Raw genomic sequence first — 6696 nt, 5'->3', positions numbered from 1 at the left:
GTATACATGTGTAACAAACCTGCATGTTATGCACATGTACCCTAGAACTTAAAGTATAATATGCAACAAACCTGCATGTTATGCACATGTACCCTAGAACTTAAAGTATAATAATAATGAAAATATATATACAGTAGTAACTTATTTAAGAGATTTGATGTAATTGGTAACCATAAAGTAAATGAAGATATGCAACAGAAAATAAAAAATCAAAGCATGTCACTGAAAATGTCAACAGGACACAAGAAAATACAAAGTAAATACAGACAGAATAGCTACAAGAGTCAAATAAAACAATAAAATGGTAATTGTAAATCATTTCCTTCCAGAAAAATATCAAAATATTCATGGACTAAACTTCCCAATCAAAAGGAAAATGTTAAATAAAGCGATTATTTTTAATTTAGAAACCAAAATCCACCTATGTCATTTCTCCCAGAGACTCTCCTCAGATCTAATGATGAAAATAGACTGAAAGATGGAAAAAGACATTCCATGCAAATGTTAACCAAATGAGAGTCAGAGAACAGATTATATTAAGTCAAAAGCTGCCATATTTTATAAAATATAGTTTAAGTCAAAACTCACAAGAGACAAACAAGGACATTAAATTATATACATATTTAAAATGGTTCATTCACTGGGAACCTATTTATATCTCCTGTCATTGTTGCTAAATATATAAAGCAAGCATTGACACAAATGAGGTGATGTAACAGTGGGAGTGTACTTCAATACTTTCAGTAATGAAAAGTAATAAAGCATGACAGAACATTAATAGGGGAAGAAAGGACTTGAAAGCAATGTAAAGCAATTATACCTAAAAGACATATGGAACACACTGCACAACAGCAGAATCCACAATATTTTCAATAGTTCATAAGAAAATTCTGCTGGATACAACATCTGTTATTTCACAAAGCAAGTCTTAATCCATTTTTTAAACTTGAATATTACACACTATTATTTTTGGCCTGAATTGAATGGAACTAAAAATCACTAACAGAAGGAAAACAGAAGGAAAAATTAAACAATACACTCTTAAGCATGCTCTTGTTCAAAGGTCGGAAGACTTAATCCTGTGAAGATGGCCATACTGACCAAAGTGATCTGTCTACACATTCAATGCAATCCCTTTCAAATTCCAAATTTCACTTTTCAAAATACAGGAAAACAACTCTCAAATCATATGGAATATCAAGAAACCACAAAGTCCCTGACTACTTAAAAAAGGAAAATAATATTGGAGGCATCATGCTTTATGGTTTCAAAATATAAAACAAAGGTAATGTAATCAAAACACTTTGGTATTGGCATAAAAGTAAAACCCTACACCAAGAAAACAGAACGCAGCACAGATAAAAACTCTCATATGTATGGTCAAATGAGTTATTAACACCATATGTTGTGGCATTATTCACAAAAGTCAATAGGTAAAAGCAACCCAAACTTCCCTGACCAAATAAATGGATAATTTGGAATATAAAAATAATGGAATATTACACAGCTTAAAGAAAAGAACAACAAGAAATCTTCTAACATCTACCATAAACATAAGTCCTGATGACAGTATGTTAAATTTAATGAACCAGCCAAAAATAAGACAAATACTGTATGAATCTGCTTATATGGGATATCTAAAGTAGTTACACTACTAAAAAGAGAAAACAAAATAATGTTTGGAAAGGGCCAGGTAATGGGAAATAGGATTCACATGGATTGTGTATTAGTTTAACAAGATAAAAACATTCTAGGCTGGGCAGGTGGCTCATGCCTATTATCCCAGCACTTTGGGAGGCCAAGGCAGGCAGATCACATGAGGTTGGGAGTTCAATACCAGCCTAACCAACATGATAAAATCCTATCTCTACTAAAAATACAAAAGTTAGCCAGGCATGGGGGCACACACCTGTAATCCCAGCTACTCAGGAGGCTGAGCCAGGAGAATTATCTGAAACAAAAATCAAAATAACCATCTCTATTATGCTCCATATGTAACATGGGAACACAGACAACTAAGTGTAATCAGGAAAATAAGAACCCAGGAGATTGCAGAGAACTGAGATTGTGCCACTGCACTCCTATCCTAGCATTTCCCCAGATAAATAATAAGAGTTTCTGACCACACTGACCCTCTTTCCTACTATTACTTGTATCCACTATAATAAAGGCTGGCGCTGGAACCAGCAGAACTGTCTACCCCTTCCTGCTTAGCAGGAAACCTAACACATGCACGAGCCTCTGTATATTTAACTATCTTCTCACTCCATTTGGCAGGTATCGCTTCTATTTTAGGGGCCATTAACTTTATCACCACAATTATTAACATAAAACCTCCAGCTATGTCCCAGAGTCACACACCCCTTTTCGTCTGATCAGTCCTAATTACAGCAGTTCTGTGACTCCTTTTTCTCCCAGTCCTAGCCACCAGCATTATTCTCCTGTTAACTGACTGCAATCTTAATACTACTTTTTTTTGACCCAGCTAGTGGAGGTGATCCTATCGCATATTAGCACTTATTCTGATTCTTTGGTCAGCCTGAAGTCTATATCCTCATCCTGCCGGGCTTCAGGATAATTTCCCATATCGTAACATACTACTCTGGAAAAAAGCCATTTGGGTGTATGGGCATAGCATGAGCCATAGCATCAACTGGCTTCTTAGGGATTATGTATGGGCTCACCACATATTTACAGTAGGAACAGATGTACATACACAAGCATACTTCACCTCTGCTACTATAATTATTGCTATTCCTACTGGTGTCAAAGTCTTTAGCTGATTAGCTACACTACACATTGGTAACATCAAATGATCTCCTGCAATACTCTGAGCCCTAGGATTTATTTTTCTTTTTACAGTAGGAGGTCTAACCGGCATTGCACTAGCAAATTCATTACTAGATATTGTTTTACATTATACATATGATGTCACAGCCCATTTCCATTATGTTTTATCAATAGGAGCTGTATTTGCTATTTTAGGTGGCTTTGTCCACTGATTCCCCCTATTTTCAGGTTATACACTTAATGAAATGTATGCTAAAATTCACTTTGCCATCATATATATAGGTGTCAATTTAACTTTTTTCCTGCAGCATTTCCTCAGCCTATATGGTATGCCTCGAAGTTACTCCGATTATCCCCACGTGTACACTGTCATGCACTCATGATCTATTCCCTCATTGGGGTTAAAACCAGATGCAATCCCTGGACGCTTAAATGAATCTGCCTTAACCGCTACATGACCAGGCCTCTACTACAGACACTGCTCAGAAATTTGTGGATCTAACCACAGTTTTACACCTATTATTCTAGAATTAGTCCCATTAAAAACTTTCAAAACTTGGTCTATATCCGCACTATAATATCACTGTAAAGCTACCCCAGTGTTAACATTTTCAGTTAAAGATTGAAAGAATTCACACCTCTTTACACTGAATGCCTCAACTAGATATTTCCACATGACCTATTATTATTATATCAACAATCATAACTTTATTCTCCATTATCCAATTAAAACTATCAAAGTTCATTTACCATACACCCCCCTACACCAAAAATAATTAAAACACAAAAATGTGACAACCCTTGAGAAGTAAAATGAATGAAAATCTGTTCACCTCATTTACTGCCCCGACAATTCTCGGTTTACCTACAGCAGCACTAATCATCTTGTTTCCCACCACACTCCTTCCAACCTCCAACTATCTAATCAATAACCAATTGATTTCTATTCAACAATGACTTGTTCAACTTGTTCTCAACCAAATAATCATACATAATATTAAAGGATGAACTTGATCCCTTATACTAATATCCCTAATTCTCTTTATTGCCTTAATCAATCTCCTTGGGCTTCTACCCCACTCATTTACACCAACTACTCGACTATCAATAAATCTCGGTATAGTAATCCCTTATGAGCAGGCACAGTAATCACAGGCTTCCACTTTAAAACTAAATCTCTTTAGCTTACCTCCTACCACCAGGCACACACATTCCACTTACCCCTATACTAGTAATCATCGAAATCATTAGTCTACTTACACAACCAATGGCATCAGCTGGACGTTTAACAACCAGCATTATAGCCGACCACTTACTTATATACTTAATTGGAGGAGCCACACTATTATCAACTATTAACCATCCCACAACTTCGAACACACTTATTATTCTAATTCTATTGACCACTCTCGAATTTGCTGTGGCCCTCATCTAATTTTATGCCTTTAGGCTATTAGTAAGCCTTTATTTATATGTCAACACATAATGACCCACCAAACACACACCTATCATTTCGTCAAACTCAGTCCTTGGCCATTAATAAGGGCTCTCCCAACTCTCCTAATAACATCCGGCTTAGCTACATGATTTCGCATTAACTCTATTACTCTTTTAGCCTTAGGCCTACTAACCAATACACTGACTATATATCAATGGTGATGTGATATTATCCGGGAAAGTACATTTCAAGGCCGCTGTACAACAATTATCCAAAAAGGCCTCTGATGTAGAATAGTCCTATTTATTATCTCAGAATTATTTTTCTTTGCTAGATTCTTCTGGGCATTCTGCCAATCTAGTCTAGCCCCAACACCAGAACTAGGAAGACATTGACCCCCAACAGGCATTTCTCCCCTTGACCCTCTGGAAGCACCCCTCCTGAATACATCTGTATTACTAGCATCAGGGGTTTCAAATACTTGAGCCCATCACAGCCTAATAGAAAATAATTGAAAACAATTCAAGCACTACTTACCACAATTACCTTAGGCATTTACTTCACCCTCCTGCAAGTCTCAGAATACTTTGAGGCTCTCTCTGCTATTTCTGATGGAATTTATGGCTCAAAATTCTTTATAGCTATAGGTTTGCAAAGACTTCACAGCATTAATGGATCAACATTCCTCACTGTCTGTCTCCCCTGCCAATTAAAATACCACTTTACATCTAGCCATCACTTTCGCTTTGAAGACGCCACCTGATACTGACACTTTGTAGATGCAGTATGACTATTCTTGTATATTTCTATTTACTGATGAGGATCTTACTCTTTTAGTATAAACAGTACCACTGACTTCCAATCAATTAGTTTGGACAACATCTGAAAATGAGTAATTAACCTAATACTAGCTCTAGTAATCAACACCCTATTAGCCCTATCACTGATAGTTATTACATTTTGGCTTCCACAACTTAATATTTATATTAAAAAATCCAGCCCCTACGAATGCGGATTTGACCCGTCATCCTCTACCCGCATTCTCTTCTCCATAAAGTTTTTTCTAGTAGCCATCACATTCCTCCTATTTGACTTAGAAATAGCCCTACTACTTACTACTTTTGCCATGAGCCCTTCAAACAAGCAATCTGACACTAATAATCAGCACAGCCCTTATACTAATTATCATTTTAGTCCTAGGGTTAACTTATGAATGAACTCAAAAAGGATTAAATTGAACTAAAGGGTAGATAGTTTAAGCCAAAATAAATGATTTCAACTCATTAGCTTATGATACAACATATTTACCAAATGCCCTCTATTTATATCAACATCATATTAGCATACACCGTACTACTTCTGGGGATATTAATCTATTGATCCCACCCGATATCCTACTATGCCTAGAAGGAATATTATCATTATTCATCATAAACACTCTTCTAACTTTGAATATACATTTCACCCTAGCATTCATAATACCAATTACCCTCCTAATACTTGCTGCCTGTGAAGCCACAGTGGGCCTTGCCTTACTAGTTTCAATCTCCAACACCTATGGCCGAGAATATGTATATAACCTAAATTTACTTCAATGCTAAAAATTAGTATTCCAACAATTATAATGCTACTAATAACATGATTCTCTAAAAATTCTAAAATCTGAATCAATATGACTATTCACAATCTAATCATCAGCTTCATTGCCCTATTATTTTTTAATTAATTCAATGACGATCTATTCAACTTCTCATTAATTTTCTCTTCTGATCTGCTGACATCCTTCTAATATTCACAGCCTGACTACTACCTCTTATAATTATAGCAAGCCAGTACCACCTTTCCAATCAGTCACTCTCATGGAAAAAGCTCCATATTTCCATACTGATTTCCCTACAATTTTTTTTATAATTATGGCATTCGCAGCCACAGAACTAATTATATTTTATATTCTCCTTGAAGGTACAATTATCGCTGCCTTAATTATTATCACCCCCTGGGGTAACCAAACAGAATGCCTCAGTGCAAGCTTTTATATCTTATTTGATACACTAGTGGGATCTCTCCCCCTACTTATTATACTTATTCACACTCAAAATACCTTAGGTTCACTGAACATGACAATAATATTTAACACCCAAGAACTATTAATCTCCTGATCCAATAACCTTATATGATTAGCATGTATTATGGGTTTTACAGCAAAAATGCCCCTATATGGACTTCACCTATGACTTCCTTAAGCCCACGTAGAAGCCCCTATTGCAGGCTCAATAGTACTTGCAGCGGTTCTCCTAAAACCTGGCGGCTAGGGCATAATACGGCTTACCTTTATCCTCAGCCCCCTGACAGAGTATACAGCCTACCCCTTCCTCGTGTTATCTTTTTTTTTTTTATTATACTTTAAGTTCTAGGGTACATGTGCATAACGTGCAGGTTTGTTACATATGTATACTTGTGCAATGTTG

The sequence above is a fragment of the Colobus angolensis genome, unplaced genomic scaffold (genome assembly GCF_000951035.1).
Source record: "Colobus angolensis palliatus isolate OR3802 unplaced genomic scaffold, Cang.pa_1.0 Scaffold333, whole genome shotgun sequence".
Taxonomy (NCBI): domain Eukaryota; kingdom Metazoa; phylum Chordata; class Mammalia; order Primates; family Cercopithecidae; genus Colobus; species Colobus angolensis.
The sequence above is the reverse complement of the archived record's forward strand: the minus strand, read 5'-3'. Positions refer to the sequence as shown.